Source organism: Mytilus galloprovincialis, chromosome 7 (assembly GCF_965363235.1).
Source record: "Mytilus galloprovincialis chromosome 7, xbMytGall1.hap1.1, whole genome shotgun sequence".
NCBI lineage: Eukaryota > Metazoa > Mollusca > Bivalvia > Mytilida > Mytilidae > Mytilus > Mytilus galloprovincialis.
Genome location: NC_134844.1, coordinates 46,772,338 through 46,792,715, shown reverse-complemented (window position 1 = coordinate 46,792,715; position 20,378 = coordinate 46,772,338). Strand labels below are relative to the sequence as shown.

Sequence of the window (20,378 nt, the reverse complement as noted above, 5' to 3'; positions counted from 1 at the left end):
ATTGATGAAACTTAACACTACTTTAGAACAAAACATAAGTCTCTTACTTTGAAAAGATTTTTGACTGGAAAATTAAATGATTTTATTTTCAAAATATCATACTTTTCAAATTTGTTTTATGCTGTTTAATTCCTCTATCAGTTATTGGTTTATTTTCATGACAAATGGTTTTATTTGGCAAGGAATCTACATTTACAAGGTGATTCACGAACTATTACAAGTAGAATAGGTGAACTCTTCATAGTCAACTTTGCTCTTTTATCAGTAGTTTTGTTAATGACTACAGAGATATAGCAGTTTGCTTATCTTCCAGGGGGAAATACTTCATGCATATTTACAAGTGAACAAGAACATGAGTATAAGTTAATTGATCTGATAGGCTGAGTCAATGCAATGAAGACTCCTACTGTAGAAATATTTCCTTACAACAGGCCTTCTACAGAACCAATTGTGATCTATTACTCCTGTTTCGACCAGAGTACAGCTGATATTTAAAGACACAAAACAGTAATTGCCTTTATCCTGCAAATAACTTTGTACATTTTTTTGACATCCCAAGCATTGAATTGGGTTTTAAATGAAATCAGCAAAGCTTAAATGAGATCCACAATGAGGACCCTTAATTGAACAGTGATGTAAACTGTAATCTGACAGATCTGTTTGCTCACAATAGGAGCAGGATATTAGGAGACTAAAGATGTCTAGTATACGAATATGGCTTTGTGTTATCTTAACGCCTGTATTAGTATAGAAACGTTGATTGGAGGATAAATATACATAAAATCAAACAACTACAAATCAAAACAGACTTGTTGTAAAAAGCTAAAAACTCTCTGTATAAAAATATTTATTATGAAAAAAAATGGTTTGATACAAATGATTAATACATATATAATTTACATTTATTACACTCTGGAATGCTAGAAGTATGTATTGCCTTCCAGTCACCTTAACTGAATGAAATAAACCATTCACTCATGGAATGAAAAAGCTAAATGTTTCCTGTTTAAATTTCTAAAACAAATGTATTGTTTACTATATATTTTACTAAAGAAGGCTGATCAGGGTGGTTGCTCCTTTTTAGAATGTTGTGTTCTATCCATTCAGTGTCTCCTTTTTCAAATATTTGTGGTCTCAACACTTAAATGGGAGATAATTTTTCCATTTATTTTTGTTTATTTTCAAAATAACTACTTCATGGTCAACTACCAGTACCAAAACCAAAAACTTTCCTTGATACAAGATGAAAGGGAATACATATAGATCTGAAAACATAATACCCCCTCAGTACCACCTGCTATCTTAGGCATACAAAATGAAGATGACCAAACATTGCATAGTTAATTATATCAAGCATAAAACTATTGGGAATTTTTTAACAAATTTTTTAAACTTTTACCCAAAATAATTAATAAAATTTCTTGAAATCAATAATTTTCAAATATATATGAAGTCATGGGAACCGTCAGTAGAGTATATATACAATGAAATAATAAATTTAATGATTGCTGATACAGTGCTAGAAAATTCAATCTCTATTCAATTCAAAATATCTACAAATTTACAATAATGATATGTATTTTTTTAAATTGTGCAAAATATTTAAAATGCATAAAGTTTGAACTTTGTCACAGAAATTCAAGGAAAATTTAATTGAAAAAAATATGGCACAACTAATAACTAGAAAAGATCAAAATTTCAAAATTAGAAAAAAAATAATTTAAAGGTTTTTGTTTTTTTCCACTGGTTTCTAGGTTAATTTCTACTTTTAAAGATCAAATCAAATGATTATATACTTAACTTTTTAATTGATCAGAAAATGACAAATTAAATTTTACAGAATACTGAAAAGGTGAATCTATAAAAGCCAATTAAAAAAACTCTGTTACATGTGTGCTCTAAAATTATAATAGTACATGTTGATATAATTGCTCTTATTTTTTGCACAGTTTCATTTATAAGCACTTTCAATCTTTTTTAATTCTCCTGATACAGTTTTGAGTAAAGACAAAATTGTGACACAGTATGACATTCTCTCAAAAGTTTACAGCAGTTTTTTAAAGATAAATGTTAGTGCTATGCACACGATCGTCATTGGTAAGGCTTTCTGTGTCATTTTATTTGCAGAGTTGCATCCGTTCCAATCATTACAGAAACAATATTTTATCTTTGGGTTCGTCAGAGATCCTGGATTCCAAAAGTCGTTGTTTCTTGCTGGTAAACAGTAACCATGACGACGCAAGTTTGGCATCCTCAGTCTGTGTCTTGTTGATTTCATCAGTACATTTTCACATTCTCTGGTAATATAGGTTTCACCTTAAAAAAATATGTTATTCATGTATATTAGCTTATCCTTTAAAGTAATAGTCAAGTGTATACCATATTATTCATACCAGTTCTTATATCTAAACTGTTCCAGTACTCAACATACTTCAAAATAACACAGCAACAAATGACAATCACTGAATTACAGGCTCCTGACTGGGGACAGGCACAAACATTCAGAATATTGAACATTGTGCAAGAATTGCATCAGGTGAATTAAATGTTATTAAGATCAACCCTGTGCCTTATCTACTTTTTTTTATTAAACAAATGATGTGCTGAGAACTTTACTGGCACATGTACCATGATACTACTTTCAATTTCTAGCTAGAGGTCTTTACAGTATTACACAGTATTTGAAATGTTTCATTTGTATCATACATTTTAACTGAAAAAGTTCTAATCTAGTTTTCTATTTCCCTATTTTCTAAATATGTGAAGTTGAAGAACATGCATCAAATCTATCATTAGGTTATCCACAGTATACATTTGTACACTTTATCTTTATCCTTGTTTAGCTGACTATGTGGTATGGGCTTTGCTCATTGTTGAAGGCCGTACGGTGATCTATAGTTGTTAATGTCTGTGTCATTTTGGTCTTTTGTGGATAGTTGTCTCATTGGCAATCATACCACATCTTCTTTTTTATATTACCACATTAACCAAAGTCTAACAGTAAATTAAACTTAAAGTGGAAAAGATTCCTAAAATACTTACTACCAACTTGCTCTGTGATTTTGACACAGAATTGTGAATCACCACAGTCTTTCCATGGGAACATCCACCAAACTAAATCATCTCCACAGCCACCCATAGCACTGAAACAACGGTGGCACATAATAGCTGAGCCTAAAATATCAATTTAAAAATAAATTAACAAATGCATCCATAGAAACTAGAGTTATACAAAAAAATGGGTGTTGCTGTTTAAGATATAGTCCAGAAGAAGAAAATATGATAACGATATAAACAAGAGTGCACACACTGAAATGTCTCGCCATCTTTACTAATCATTGATATTATGTTGATACTCCTAAATATAAATCTTTATTACGACCGTCACATAAACTTAACATGAACCATGAAAATGAGGTCAAGGTCAGTTGAACCATATATATATGCCAGGCAGACATGTACATCTAACAATGCTTCCATACAACAAATATAGTTGACCTATTGCTTACAGTTTAAGAAAATAGACCAAAGCACAAAAACTTAACACTAAGCAATGAACCGTGAAAACCAGGTCAAGGTCAAATAAAACCTGCACGACTGACATATAGATCATAAAATATTTCCATACACCAAATATAGTTGACCTATGACATATAGTATTAGATAAAAAGACCAAAACTCAAAAACTTAACTTTGACCACTGAACCATGAAAATGAGGTCAAGGTCAGATGACATCTGCCCGCTAGACATGTACACCATACAATCATTCCATACAACAAATATAGTAAACCTATTGCATAAAGTATGAGAAAAACAGACCTAAACACAAAAACTTAACTAAAACCACTGAACCATGAAAATGAAGTCAAGGTCAGATGACATCTGCCTGCTAGACATGTACACCTTACAATCATTCCATACAACAAATATAGTAAACCTATTGCATAAAGTATGAGAAAAACAGACCAAAACACAAAAACTTAACTATAACCACTGAACCATGACAATGAGGTCAAGGTCAGATGACATCTGCCAGTTGGAGTTGGACATGTACACCTTACAGTCCTTCCATACACCGAATATACTAGACCTATTGCTTATAGTATCTGAGATATGGACTTGACCACCAAAACTTAACCTTGTTCACTGATCCATGAAATGAGGTCGAGGTCAAGTGAAAACTGTCTGACAGGCATGACGACCTTCCAAGGTACGCACATACTAAATATAGTTATCCTATTACTTACAGTAAGAGAGAATTTAACATTACAAAAAATCTGAACTTTTTTTTCAAGTGGTCACTGAACCATGAAAATGAGGTCAAGGACAATGGACATGTGACTGATGGAAACTTCGTAACATGAGGCATCTATATACAAAATATGAAGCATCCAGGTCTTCCACCTTCTAAAATATATAGCTTTTAAGAAGTGAGCTAACACCGCCGCCGCCGCCGGATCACTATCCCTATGTCGAGCTTTCTGCAACAAAAGTTGCAGGCTCGACAATAAAATTGAGAATGGAAATGGGGAATGTGTCAAAAGACAACAACCTGACCAAAGAGCAGATAACAGCCAAAGGCCACCAATGGGTCTTCAATGCAGCGAGAAAACCCAGCACCAGGAAAGGTGCTTCAATGTATTAGAATTTATACAGGAATTCTTTTTTATTGATTTATTTTGAGCTATGTACATGTATATATGAGGAAGGCCTAATATTTTGTTACAATAAACTTCCAATACATCAGAAAACACTTTTTGGTAGAAAGTGAAACCCTTAACACAAGTATTTTGCATTATATCCTGCATGCTGTAAATAGTTTAATTAGTAAATTCTATATGTGTTCCTCCTTTCAGACATTAATTTCTCTGGAAATTTTTGTTACAAATATTACCATATAATATCTGAATCCTAGTGAAAAACCAATCTTCATTTCACAAAGAACAAATACTCTTATATTTCATCTATTTGAAACTTGTATCATAAAGGAACTTATATTGCATCACAGTCAGTGTCACCTTTGAAAAACAGGTTTACTTAAACATTACAGCTGTTACCCTACTGGTAGCAAGTCAAAGATTTGGTGGACTTGCTTGCTTTGATTGTATTAAAGTTTGCTCAAGCATTGTAATTAAGATTGACATCTGCAAACAATATAAGTAGGCAGAGTTAAACCTGCATACATGTATATACGTAAATTTGATTATTTGATAACCTCTGCTCAATTTTAAGTATAATATACACAAGTCAAATTGCATTTTTTATAATGTTTTCAGATGTCAATCTGAATAACAATGCTTGGGCAAACATTAATACAAACAAAGCAAGAAAGCAAGCAACCCAAACCTTTAACTTGCTAGCATATTGATAACAGCTGTAATTAAATCATAATTGTAATTTGAATGGTTTCTATTGACAGTGACTCTATGGATTTATAAAATAACAAAAACTTAGCTTGACAAACATATAATTCTCCTTATCAATAACTGAAAAAATTTAATAATTTAAAATTGCTAAATCTACATGTATATCAGAGATGGGTTCGATAACTTTCAATGTAATTGATTAAATTACAATTACTTTGTCAATTGTAAGATTAAATTAAATTAATGATTACATCAATTCTGAAAGTATCTGATTAAATTAATGATTACATTGGCAATGTAATCATGATTACATCTGATTACAATGAGTTTAAAAAAAAAAACACATTTTAAATGATGTGAATAAATTTACGTTTCATATTACAATAGCATATTTAAGAAAGGATTTTATTTGATACCTTTTAAAATAATAACTTTCAAACTTCATTTATTTAATAAACCACATAAATTCACAACATATATACATGTATATGAACATAATGTCACTGGTTATGACCCATAACACTTTATCATCAATTATTTTGGAATTATTTTGAATTCAATTGAATAAAGGTTCAGTGTTCTCCCCAGGATTTTTGGATAGCGCTGTGGTAATTGCGTAATTTTCGACAATGCTCAGTAACTTTATCGCGGCGCGCGGTTTGTTTGCAATTGTTTTGTTATGTGTTTTTATTATATTATGCTGTTGATGTTTTCTTGTTATGATGTCCTCATCATGCTCATGGAAGTTACAGTGTACCCCTTAATGAGGCTTTGTTTGTCAATGTTATTGTCTGGATAAAGAAGAAGAGTATTTTTTTCTCAATTGTAAATTCATATATTAAATCCTCATACTATCTATGTATAAAACTGGAGAAGTCTTTTTCCATGATGGGTCTACACCAGACATACCTGTGTGAAATTTTCTTAGCACTATCAGGTATACTGTTGCAGAACATGTAAGGACCAACAATAAAGTCATTGTCAGCTTCTGTTTCAGTATTTGGTTTTGTAACCAACTGTAGCAGTGTACTGTTAACCTTACGACGTTTGACAGGAATTAACATTTTTTTTGCATAAAGATTTCTCATTTTTATGACCTTAACGTTTTATAATATTTAAATGGCCTCATCCAAGCTTGACATTGAGACAGTAAAATTTCTCAAGTCGTATCAGCTTGGGTTTGTTTTTCTAATCATATGCTCTCAAATTGCTATCAAATGGTAGAATTTCTGACTAAACAATTATAAGTTCGAATAGGGGATAATGAATACTTAAAAGACTTGCTCATTTTCAGGGTTTGTATGGATAGTAAACCCGGCAAATAATTTGTAACAGACCCCTGTGTTTGATCGTTTTTAAAGTCCTCGTTTGTTCAAAGTTCGTAAAACAAGTTTGTGAGTGACGTCGGGAAATGCGGTCATTTCATTTCATCTCATTTCATTCATATATGCCTCTATATATTCTTTAAATTAAAAAAATAGATGTCAATGTTGAAATTTTTGTTTATTTCAAATGATCTTTCAAAAACACCATTTTGTAAAATTTATTAGACTGGTCCCGCGGAGTTACTTTAATACAACGGAAATAATTCTTTCAAAAATCGTAAACCAGTCGATCACGTGATCCGAAGTGAAAAATAAGCGGGAATTTGAAAAAATACGAAAAAAATATAGCGACGCGTTTGCGTGGGATAGAGCTGCGGTCAGTGCAATAGGACAGCGGGGAATTGCAATAGCGCTAAAAAACGCTGTGCTAAAACGGCCTGGGGAGAACACTGAGGTTTATAACGAATTTGGTGTGTCTTATGACCTCTTCCAGACTTTATATACATGTACATCTTTAAATTATGAGTATATATGCACAATATCTTTTATAATAGGCTAGTGATGACTTTTAAGTACTGTATCAGTGTATTTTTCACTGAAGTATATAAATCATTTAACATGCTAAAAGTAAACACAAATATTTCAACATGTTAAATATTTGTCAAATATGAATAACAAAAGGGTTTATTTATTGACCATAAACACTGTTTTACATTTATTTCATTGTAAACAGAATGTAATCAAAACGAAATCAGGATTACAGGGTATTTAAAAAAGTTATTGATTAAATTGAATTACATGTAATCAGATTTTTGGCTGATTAATGATTACAGTGATTTCTTGAAAAAATGTAATCGATCACAGCTGATTAATGATTACAATTACCCCAAGTCTGATGTATATGCATAACATAACATATACAACAATTATCTGAAGAACAACAAAAACACAGAAAACATTCTTGATTTTGTAGTAATTTTAAAATCAAGACTTACTATCAGCCGGACAGCAAATCTCATAATGGCGTCGATTTTATTATTCTGGTCACGTGATTTTCAGTTCAAAAAATGGCATTTTTTAGCAACGGCAATGACGCCACGAAATCGACGGCGTAAAGCTATTTTGTGTATTTAGCATGCTTAACTAAATACATCATTAAATACGGCAGGTTTCAAACTTTAACTACGTTATTCATTTAAGAATGAAAAAATAGAATTTCCTTGATTATTTGATTGGGAAAGATGAAAAAACGTGCCGCGGCCGTGACACTTCTCGGTAAATAAATGTAAATTGAAATGACACACGGAATGGTAACGTATTTGACTTTATAGGGATGATACCTCCTGATATTATGAACATGAAATGCCTATTGATACAAAAACTCGCCAGGTAAAACGGCATTGTGTCAATTCAACAGGCCCAAAACTAGCGACCGGCCAAAGGGAGATAACTCGAATGAAAAGTCGTTGAAGGGACGGCTGATCAGAAACGAGAGAAAATAACCATTTCGCTCAATTTTAGTAAGTGAAAGAGTTCATTCTGGGGTAAAATATCCAATAATTTATCAGTGTGCGAAGGAAAATGTGTAAATATGAAAAATACCTTGGATATTACAATTAATCATTGGAATGAGGGCACCTGTCAGGTATCAAGACCCAAACAGTAAGAGAAAGTATAATAGAATGTATGTCTGCTTTGGTAAATCACTATTTAATTACATATTGCATAAAAATATCTGATAATCATCTAGAAATCGGGGAAATTGCAAATATTATTACATATTCAGTTTAAAAAATATATTACTACAGCTTCAGAAGAAATATAAAAAAAAGTTTTCTATATGTTTTTTTTTTTACATAAAGTGAGGGGTTTTGAACCAGTAAATTGTTAGAAAAAAAAAATACTTGCCCAAAGCTTTGGTGTTAAAATTCCATCATTAAAGGGGGGAATGTTGCAGAATATTCCCTGATTGCATGTGTATACCTCTATTTTGTCATATATATATATACTTTGATGGAAATAATTATTTCATGGCATACTTTTTAGAAGAATCATAAATTATTATTCTTGAATACACATAAATTCTTCATTTTGATTCAGCATTCAGTGATGCAGAAACATATTGTTTCTTAGTAGATCTACATAAAAATATATTTTATAAAGATTATGGGTATAAAATGTACAATTTTGCTGTTATATATTCTATTCTAGAATAATGTTTTTAGAGAATTTCTGTTAAGTTAAGACCCAATGTCAGTTATATCTGTGAACTTATTAAATGTTTATTTTCATTCTAAATATGTTTATCTATGCAAGTAATTATTAAATGTAACAATTTCTGGTCACTGGCGATAGGATATCATATATACCCTTGACAATTTTGATTAAAAATTGAATTAATCAAAGTACTCTATAAGAAGGCTTTACCAAAAATGTAATTTCTATGTGTTTGTAAGTAGCAATATTACAAAGTAATAAAAATTTAGAAAAAATAATAAATAATAAAAACAAAATCAGGGCTTTATTTCATTTTGTATTGAGAGACTGATTAAAAAAGTAAAATCTATTCCTGAAAAAATAGATGTCATAAAAATATTGCATTTTATATTGAACTTTGTTCTCTGCAGTGGTTTTTCATTCTAACTATATATTTAGATTTGGCCTGATAGTGACACTGTCATGTGTTTTGTTGTGTGCTGTCTCATTTTAGAAAAGGGGTTATATTGTAAAATATAAATTCTGAAATGTAGTAGTTTAAACTTTCTGTTTTTTTTTTTAAATCATTTGGCTTAGGAGATATTATATAAATCTAAGCATAGAATATGGATACCCATACAGTCCTCTTGAGTCATGTCTGTTTAACATTTAAGATAAAGTAAATTTTATATTTTTCTAGAATAAAGTAAAACTGAAAATAGCTTTCTCGCTAATTATATGTAATTCAGTGGGATAGTAATGCATGTACTCAAATTGAAAAAAAACAATCACAACATTCAACAGCTTGAGCCATGGAGTGTGAAAAATAATTATATAATGAATATAACCTTTTTATATAATTCATATACTATATATAGTATAATATATATTGACATAATGTTCTCAAATAATATATACCATATGAGACACATGATATATAACCATTTCTGGTAACATATATATAGACTGAAATATGTGTAATAATGAAGAATTAAAAAAAAATACCATGTTGACCTGATACATAAATCCTCAATCATCAAATGCAGGTGCATGCAGCTTAACAATTGTAAAAAAAGAATGAACTAGACTAAGTATTCATTAATAGAGATTAATTTACTAATAGGTAAACTGGATGCAGATTGAACAATCATCTATGGAACAATTATTGAATGACTGCTAGAACCTGGAATATGAATAGGGAACAAGCACAAGCAATATTATATTATGAAGTGATATCATCTTCATTCATTTGAAATTACATCTGAAAGCTACAAAATAAGGATCCGACTCTCTTCAAACTGTTTTCCTCTGTTATTTATCTATGATATATCTGATCTCAGAATGTTTACACTGGACATGTCATTCTTTCACTGATTCAGGACAAAACCTGACAAGTGTCACAATAATTTACATCTGGACTTCCCAAAAAATAATGCACTGCTAAAGGGATGTTATTGGGAGGTTTGTGTACATTTTATTACATGTTTAATGTGCTGAATTCATAACATTTGTGTGATTTATATGAAAGTAAAACAAATTTTGTTCATTTTTAGTATTTTTGTGTACTGGGGCATGAAAAAGGGAAATAAATTACACAAAAAATAACAGATTTTGTTCATTTCAAATGACATGTTGACTGTCTTTTCATTAGTGGCAAGTCTGTCATATTTCGGAGCTGTTTTAGTCAAGAGCAGAGCAGTTTCATCAAAAAGAGAAGGGAGTCCCCGCAGGGCCTTACCAATTTGTGATGTGTACTGGAATTGTGCTCGTGTGTAAACAAGGAAGGGTAACGTCATGTGACTACCCCAGTTCTGTTCTCCATGCTCCAGTTTATCAATATAAACTTATCATATTTATTTTTCCTAAGTAAAACGGGTTTGTGTCAATTCGTCCAGAGTTGAATATTTGTCAATGACAGTCGATGTTGAAAAATGGCGGTTCCGAAGGCTGAAAATAAATGACTTGAATTTCTCATTCAACGATGAAATTATTTGACTTCTCATATCTTTTAAATACTTGTTAAAATTATCATATCATGCATACCGCTCGTGATACGTTTAGTTTCTTATAATTTAACAAATTCACGATTTCCTGCCGGGTCGTCTTCCGCGGGGAATTATTTTTCTACGCAGCGACATCTGTTGACGACGTTCTCTTAAATTATCTCCACTTGATTCTCGAATAATAAATCCGGGTTTTTAACAGACAAATCAGGGATTTGCTGTCCGGCTGTATACAAATCATTTTTGAAACCAACACAATTTGCTTAGTGAAGATATTACACCCGATCAGAGACATATAATACATTATATGTATTATATGTCTCTGACCCGATAAAAAACAGTATCTAGCAAATGTTTTTTTAAAACTTTCAAAATATTAAAACTTTAAGTGTTCAAAATATTAAAACTTTAAGTGGATTAGAAATGTTTTCAATGATCTACGTTTGGCGCTTAAACGGTAAATAATTTAATATTCGACTGGATATTGATCTAAAAATGACATTGATGTAGAAAGGCAAAGGAAACAGAACTTTTATTACTGAGAATTTCAGACTGAATTATTAGACTTTCGATCTTATAAAACAAAATACCGGAAGACACAATTGTCGAATGTTTATTGTGTTTTTGTCGCGAGTGGTTTATCCTTTTCCGTCAAAGGACTAAGTTATATAATAGGCTTGTTATAAACTTATAGGCTTGTTCATTTACCTTCATAGCAAAGGCTCAGTATTATGGTTATTAACAATAAAATATTTGTCTTCATTTTGTCAATATTGTCCTACATAGCGGAAGTGTCTTCAAATGATTCACCTTTGTTAGTTACCTGCGCAGGTGCAAATTTAAAGGGAGATAATTTATACAGGTATTTTTTTTTTTTTCAAATTAGTGTCAACGCAATGAAAGATTTGCCCTAACCTGACAACTCAAACAAGAGAAAAATAATTAAAACATTGTATAAATTATTCTTATTCAGATTTATAGCAGGGGCGGATGCAGGAATTTTCGAAAAAGGGGGGGGGGGGTGCTAACCCAGGGCACCCAGGGCAAAGGGGGGGGGGTGCAAAACATATGTCCCGATACAAATGCATTGATCGGCAAAAATAAAGGGGGGTGCGCACCCCCGGAACCCCCCCCCCCCCCCCCCTGGATCCGCCACTGTATAGTGGTTATTTGAGAACAACCTTTAAAAAAGGGGGGCTTTAAAAACACAAGAGTGCACACGCTGAAATGTCTCGCCTTCTATACTAATCACTGATATTATGTTGATAGTCCTTAATATAAAGCTAAGCTTTATAACAACTGTCACATAAACTTAACATTAACCAAGATAACTAAACATAGACCAATGAACCTTGAAAATGAGGTCAAGGTCAGATGAACCATGCCAGGCAGACATGTACAGCTAACAATGCTTCTATACAACATATATAGTTGACTATTACTTATATAGTTTAAGAAAAATAGACTAAAACACAAAAACTTAACACTGTGCAATGAACCGTGAAAATGAGGTCACGATCAAATAAAACCTGTGCGACTGACATAAAGATCATAAAATATTTCCATACACCAAATATAGTTGACCTATGGCATATAGTATTAGATAAAAACTTTGACCACTGAACCATGAAAATGAGGTCAAGGTCACATGACATCTGCCCGCTAGACATGTACACCTTACAATAGTTCCATACAACAAATATAGTAGACCTATTGCATATAGTATGAGAAAAACAGACCAAAACACAAAAATTTAACTTTGACCACTGAACCATGAAAATGAGGTCAAGGTCACATGACATCTGGCCGCTAGACATGTACACCTTACAATCGTTCCATACAACAAATATAGTAGACCTATTGCATATAGTATGAGAAAAACAGACCAAAACACAAAAATTTAACTTTGACCACTGAACCATGAAAATGAGGTCAAGGTCACATGACATCTGCCCGCTAGACATGTACACCTTACAATCGTTCCATACAACAAATATAGTAGACCTATTGCATATAGTATGAGAAAAACAGACCAAAACACAAAAATTTAACTTTGACCACTGAACCATGAAAATGAGGTCAAGGTCACATGACATCTGGCCGCTAGACATGTACACCTTACAATCGTTCCATACAACAAATATAGTAGACCTATTGCATATAGTATGAGAAAAACAGACCAAAACACAAAAATTTAACTTTGACCACTGAACCATGAAAATGAGGTCAAGGTCACATGACATCTGCCCGCTAGACATGTACACCTTACAATCGTTCCATACAACAAATATAGTAGACCTATTGCATATAGTATGAGAAAAACAGACCAAAACACAAAAATTTAACTTTGACCACTGAACCATGAAAATGAGGTCAAGGTCACATGACATCTGGCCGCTAGACATGTACACCTTACAATCGTTCCATACAACAAATATAGTAGACCTATTGCATATAGTATGAGAAAAACAGACCAAAACACAAAAATTTAACTATAACCACTGAACCATGAAAATGAGGTCAAGGTCAGATGACACCTGCCAGTTGGACATGTACACCTTACAGTCCTTCCATACACTGAATATACTAGCCCTATTGCTTATAGTATCTGAGATATGGACTTGACCACCAAAACTTAATCTTGTAACGTTCACTGATCCATGAAATGAGGTCGAGGTCAAGTGAAAACTGTCTGACAGACATGAGAACCTTGCAAGGTACGCACATATCAAATATAGTTATCCTATTACTTATAATAAGAGAGAATTCAACATTCTGACAAAAAATCTGAACTTTTTTTTCAAGTGGTCACTGAACCATGAAAATGAGGTCAAGGACATTGGACATGTGACTGACGGAAACTTCGTAACATGAGGCATCTATATACAAAGTATGAAGCATCCAGGTCTTCCACCTTCTAAAATATAAAGCTTTTAAGAAGTTAGCTAACGCCGCCGCCGCCGCCGGATCACTATCCCTATGTCGAGCTTTCTGCAACAAAAGTTGCAGGCTCGACAAAAATTGGGAACGTTTAGTGTTTTCAGCAAATTGGTTTAGTATACTTTTAAAAATTAAAATTAAAGCCAATTTGCCGAAAACAATACATCACTTATGATAGCAGATATACAGATTTTTAGAAGGTTTCTAACACTTGATTCAGATGTCATTTCTTTTTCTATTGACTCCTTAGTTTTTGCTATTATATACCTCAAAACCATATTTCAATATTAGTTCCATTTAAGTCAATAGCTAAATCTTCTATTTGTTTAGCCACAATAAATATTAAAGGACGACAATATCAGAGAATCAGTGGCGGATCAAGGAGAGGGTGGGGTTCCGAGAAAAAGATGTTTACTAGTCTATTTTTTTACAGTCAAAGTTTAAGAAAAGATTCTAATTCAACATAAAGTCAGGGGAACCTCTGAAGTATGTTTAATCCACAGGGTTCCATATGAAAATTGTCAATTCTGGTCAATTTAGCTTGGAGCCTGAGTCGAGCACACCTCGGAGTGGGATTCGAACTCGCAGGATAGTGGAACAGTAGATCGACTACTAAGACCACTCAGCCACCGAACCCCATGGCCGATTCCCGTCCACAGACTATTATTGGAACCCGGTGCACTATCAGTACAGTTCCGATTGCGAATGCCTATGTTACATTACCGAAAGCACTCATCTCAGAAAAAAAAAATCCTATATACCTTTATGTGTTATATAAAGGTATATATATAAAAAAAAATCTGAGACGAGTGCCTGTGCCCCAGCCCCGCATAATGTGGAGTTTGAAGCCCTACGCCGGATAAAATCATGATTGAGTCGGAAGCCCATGCAGAGCTCGTATTATCCCGCAAATATATACAACTGTATCTAAAACAGGGTCAATATTTTCTATTTCAGTCAGTTTTAAAGTTGTTTGATATTTGTTATTTTGCTTTAGTATGCAAATGTGAGCCAAAATTTGTTCCTGTGAAAAAAGTTCCTGTAGAACTAATATCACAGGAAATATGTTCTGGGAGAACTTTTTTCATAGATAATTTCAATATTATTTGTTCCATCTCTATGAAATAAGTTCCACACTTTACCTGGTGAAATAAGTACCGGGTTTGTGAAATTTGTTCCTTACCTAGTGAAATAGATTCCAGGTTTATGAGATTTGTTCCTTACCTGGTGAAATAAGTTCTGGATTTGTGAAATTTGTTCCTCACTTGGTAAAATAAGTTCCTAGTCTGTGAAATATGTTCCACTGGTTAAACAGGTTATCTTACATACTGAACATTTGTCATCGATGAGTTTAAAGTTATCATTCAAGTTCATTATAAAAATAAGTATAATATATTGATAATATAACAAATGAAATATGTAAATCATCCAATAAGAATCTTGTGGACTATAGCAAATGTTTAATTATAAACGTAAAAAATATCAAAATGACAGTCCCACTTTGAGCCAGAAAAGAGTAGGATAAGAAAAATATTTCAGAAAAAATTAAAGTCAAAGATGAACATGAACATAATGAACTAATTTGAAAAGGACAAAATAACTGATAAATGATTTCAAAAGACATGAAGAAACAAAAGACACACTCTTTTGAAACTGTTCCATGACAAGTACATGTATGACTAGAAACAGGGCCATTACAGTTAACAGGAACCAAGGAGGAATACCACATATAACATAGATACAAATTATGATAAATTACCATCGCTTTATCCTGTAGAACTTTACAGTCATGCCTACAATTGCACATGTATCCCATGCCAGCACACTCAGTACAGCATTTAGCTTGCTTTAAAATTTAAGTGTAACAAGAAAATGTTTCGCTGTGCAATATGTTGCAAAGGTACTTATTTCAGTGAAAATAGGTTAGAGAAGAACTTATTCATTGATTTCTTTGAAATATGTACATATTGGTCTTAAATTCATATCACAGGAACTTATTTAAAACTTTTAATATTAACTCGAACAAAATTCATGGAGCTATGGTATTTGTTCCGGAACTTATTTCATATTTGGTCAAAAGATTAGTTCCGGAACAAATTTTACAGTGCTGGAACATATTTTCTGTGAAATAAGTTCCGGCGGAACATATTTCCTATGAAATTTGTTCCAGCGGAACAAATGTCACGCCGGAACATATTTTTTGTTACACTAACACCTTTTTTTTTAAACTGTATTGATTCAACCTAGAATTAAGCACCAGAATGAGCTCGAGGTCAAAGTTATTCGCTGTTGGAAATGAGTGCTAGTAAGTTCAAGCCTTTTTCCTTGTAACCTTAGTCTTGTCAGCTATAGACTCATCAAGTATAGTTTGCGTCAGAAAATATTTAATAAGTTCAAATCCGGATGCCGTATTGAAATATCGATACCAGGTGCGCGTTCGTGAAAGGCAAAGTTTGCCGGCTAGTTCGTTTGTATGACATATTTAATTGGTATACAAATATTAGTCATTTAACGTACTTGAAATGTTTTCTGCTTTTTGGGTCAGGACTGAGGTTGTCGTCTTTTTGACACAATCCCCTTTTTCTCTCTCAATTTTAATTATTTAATTTACATACTTATTCACGGAGACGATCGATCTTCAAAGAGTGCAGATGCAAACATGATGAACTAGATAATATTGTTGGCCCAGACATAGGCTGGTTTTGAACGCAATAATGAGACAAACACAGTCATCTGGTGACGATAAAGTCTTTAAGTGGAGGTCCAACAATAAATCCATGTACTGTATATTTTAACAGTGATTCCGAGTGGAAATAAGGAGTCTAGACAACATATCATACGGACTCAAATCAATTCAACTATTTAAGTTTGCTTGAAAGAACGATAGTTCATGTGAATCATTTGGGATTAAAAGAAAACTACGAAACGCAAACAAGACAGCAATATATCGACATAAGATAATTTTGACTTCATTTCTGGCTTTGTCAAATGCTAAGGTGATGTTTTCTGACTGGACGAATTCCATCTTTTTAACTCTTCTATGCATTCGATATTGCCAACATTGTCACTTCTATGTATGCAGATGCAATGGTATTTGGTGGGAAAATTTTATGCGTGCAAAGGAGTTGAGTTGGGTACCGACCGTTCAGATCCAAATATGGTTGCCACCTTGTTGTTTTAACTAACAGCCAGTGCTATAAAAATAATGCATGATTTTAACCAATCTTTTCTTTTCCGTGTTTTTTTTTCTCTCCATTTATTATTTTTTTTTGTCAGCCCGCAATAGGAGGCAACTGCCTACATACCTCTAAGTAATTTACGGCCCTGGCTTCCCAGTTGTGAATGAATGTTACAGACTATCAAGGATCTGTCATTGACACCGAATTTCGAAAATGAGAAATATTTAGAAAAACTGAAACAGTTGGCTTCTTGGCTTTGTCTTGGGTTACAAATGTACCGGGTAATTAAAATCATGAAACGATGTGAAACGAAATTTGGACCTATAGCCTCCAATTTTATTTAATGAGAACTGACGAAGATGTTGGTTATATATATAGATAAGACGCAAACAAATAACCAGAGACGTCTATGGTTCAACAACTTTTTTTTTGCAGAAAGCTTTAAAGACATTCGTGTTGAAACGTGCATGTAAGTGAATTTTAGATATTCCCCACAGACTCTTCCAATTTGAACATTCTTTGAATATTTATATGCCCACTAAACATGGAATGTTCGTTTTAAAACATGCTAGTATTGGCCAGGTTCTAAATAAAGGAATAATTTTATGTTCAACTTTGAACTTTATTGTGTTATGGCATGTATGGTGAATAACTGCATTTGTGTGCCATTAACAGATATGCAAGGCATTACTTTTTGTTTAACAGTACTTTACAATTATACCCTCTCCTCTGAGCATGGAATTTATTGTCACATACGTCTGCACCTAGGTAAAATTTAAAAAAAAAAAAAAAATGGCCAGCAACTTAATGATGTTAAGGTCTGATGTATCAGGGGTTAAGCTTGCATATCAGATGAACGTCTTGTTATTTCAAGTATTGGAGAAATATTTACGAAAAATTTAAATGATCGATGAACCATGAAAATGAGGATAGATACCTTTTTGTGTTAACCTGTTATGGCCCTTTTCAAGGTGTTGTTAACTGTTATCCGAGATCAATTTAAGCTTTTAACTGTTTTCAACCCACTTTGTTAAATGTAATCAGCATTTTTGAATTTTTTGTTAACTGTTTTTGCCAAAATCGAGGTGTTGTTAACATGTTAACGGCCCCCTATTGCCCCCCTCTTTATAGAGACCGAGAAATAAATTGCATGGTCAATATCAAATAGTGAAAACAGATGGTAAAATAACAAGGTGCATGGCTTCAATATAGGATATTTTTTTTTATTTCTAGAAATATCCACATCAAACTGTTCAATAAGACACTTAGACAAAAGCATTTAGAAAAGATAATTGTGGACAAATTCGAATCTTTTTATTTGACTGATTTGAGAGATGACCTTTAAATGAATTTTTCCATACAGCTTTACATGTTTATTTGTTCAGCAGTTACAGTCATCTTTGATTTTGGACAGTGACACCCTCATAGGGTATAAATTTGTCAGGGAACCATCTTATAAAGTCAATTACTACAGCAACTAGGATAAATTGGTGCAACCAATTATTATACTATAAAAATTTTGAAAGCACGTCATCCATTTTAGTTCTAGTAATGAATGTCATTTCAATTGGCCAGCAGAGGACCTCTGATCTTCATTTGATTTGAAAAAAATAAAGATAGGCCAAAATTAAATAACATTTGTTCCAGGTACGAGTGTCCAAAAGTTAGCATGCACTTTGCAACTTGTTTTTTTGCTTTTCATTACATTATTTGCATTTAGTTATCTTAGGAATAAGTGGAAAAGACAATGATTTCCAAATGTCTAGCTGCAGAACCATAGCTCTTAGGTCTTCGTGATATATTTTGACAATTTGCGGACCACAGATGTACAGTATGGTCCCGCAAATTGTCAAAAACATATAAACGGTTCCGCAGCTACAAAATGTCCTGAACAAAACCAGATTCATATTTATGTGAATACTTCCATTTCGCAGGTAAGTACTAGATGAAGATATGACCCCAATCAATAAACAGATCTTAAAAACACAACAAACTAATACTAGAAATGGTCCACAACATAACCAAGAGTATCAAACAACAAAGCACCACAATATTCTGCAAGAGTGCACACGCTGAAATGTCTCGCCATCTTTACTATCATTGATATTATGTTGATAGTCCTAGATGTTAAGCTTTATTACACTGTCATGTAAACTTAACATTAATCAAGAAAACTAAACATTGACCAATGAACCATAAAAATGAGGTAAGGGCAGATGAACCATGCCAGGCAGACATGTACAGCTAACAATTCTTCCATACAACAAATATAGTTGACTTGTTGCTTATAGTTTAAGAAAAACAGACCAAAACACAAAAACTAAACACTGTTCAATGAACCATGAAAATGAGTTCAAGGTCAAATAAAACCTGCACGACTGACATAAAGATCATAAAATATTTCAATACACCAAATATAATTGACCTATGGCATATAGTATTAGAAAAAAAAGACCAAAACTCAAAAACTTAACTTTGACCACTGAACCATGAAAATGAGGTTAAGGTCAGATGACACCTGCCAACTAGACATGTACACCTTAAAATCATTCCATATACCAAATATAGTAGACGTATTGCATACAGGATAAGAAAAACAGACCAAAACGCAAAAACTTAACTTTGACCACTGAACCATGAAAATGAGGTTAAGGTCAGATGACACCTGCCAACTAGACATGTACACCTTCAATCATTCCATATACCAAATATAGTAGACGTATTGCATACAGGATAAGAAAAACAGACAAAAACGCAAAAACTTAACACGGATCAATGAACCGTGAAAATGAGGTCAAGGTAAAAAAAAACCTGCGCGACTGATATATAGATCATAAAATATTTCCATACATCAAATATAGTTGACCTATTACATATAGTATTAGAAAAAAAGACCAAAACTCAAAAACTTGCAAGTTGGACATGTACACCTTACAGTCCTTCCATACACCGAATATACTAGACCTATTGCTTATAGTATCCAAGATATGGACTTGACCACCAAAACTTAACCTTGTTCACTGATCCATGAAATGAGGTCGAGGTCAAGTGAAAACTGTCTGACGGGCAAGAGGACCTTGCAAGGTACGCACATACCAAATATAGTAATCCTATTACTTGTAATACGAGAGAATTTAACATTACAAAAAATCTTAACTTTTTTTTCAAGTAGTCACTGAACCATGAAAATGAGGTCAAGGACATTGGACATGTAACTGATGGAAACTTCATAACATGAGGCATCTATATACAAAGTATGAAGCATCCAGATCTTCCACCTTCTAAAATATAAAGCTTTTAAGAAGTTAGCTAACGCCGCCGCCGCCGGATCACTATCCCTATGTCGAGCTTTCTGCGACAAAAGTCGC

The 20,378-nt window shown here is 32.8% G+C and overlaps 1 long non-coding RNA gene across 1 annotated transcript; it reads right to left on the bottom strand.

Annotated features, from left to right (window-relative positions):
* Positions 1-10,626: 10,626 nt before the first annotated feature.
* LOC143081728 (uncharacterized) lies at positions 10,627-11,117 on the bottom strand. The gene is made up of 2 exons (XR_012980055.1): positions 10,932-11,117; positions 10,627-10,835 (listed from the first exon to the last, which is right to left on the bottom strand). It is a non-coding gene; the product is annotated as an uncharacterized LOC143081728 (long non-coding RNA).
* Between the last annotated feature and the right edge of the window lie 9,261 nt (positions 11,118-20,378).